The sequence below is a fragment of the Gavialis gangeticus genome, unplaced genomic scaffold (genome assembly GCF_001723915.1).
Source record: "Gavialis gangeticus isolate Ggan-Ray unplaced genomic scaffold, GavGan_comp1, whole genome shotgun sequence".
NCBI lineage: Eukaryota > Metazoa > Chordata > Crocodylia > Gavialidae > Gavialis > Gavialis gangeticus.
Window position 1 is genome coordinate 42,979,637 of NW_017728992.1, and position 236 is coordinate 42,979,872.

Sequence of the window (236 nt, forward strand, 5' to 3'; positions counted from 1 at the left end):
GCACCGATACATCAGTCCCAAATCAAATCGGTACTGATATAAGGAAAACTGACAGCATCAGCAATCAGCTTTTTTTGGCCAATGTGACCGATCATGTTGCCAATAAATGGCCTGTGCATGAACGCAGGCAAAGCGTAGCACAGGTGGCCAGGAGCGCAGCTCAGCAACTGGAGAGTAGCAGGGTCCAGCTGGTAAATCTGTTGTAAGGGAAGGGATGGGGGGGGCGGGGAGAGAAG

General features: G+C 51.7%; 1 protein-coding gene across 2 annotated transcripts in view; it reads right to left on the reverse strand.

Moving 5' to 3' along the window:
- Positions 1-236, reverse strand: part of PIGN (phosphatidylinositol glycan anchor biosynthesis class N) — a 224,123-nt gene that overhangs the window by 207,972 nt on the left and 15,915 nt on the right. The window lies entirely within an intron of this gene.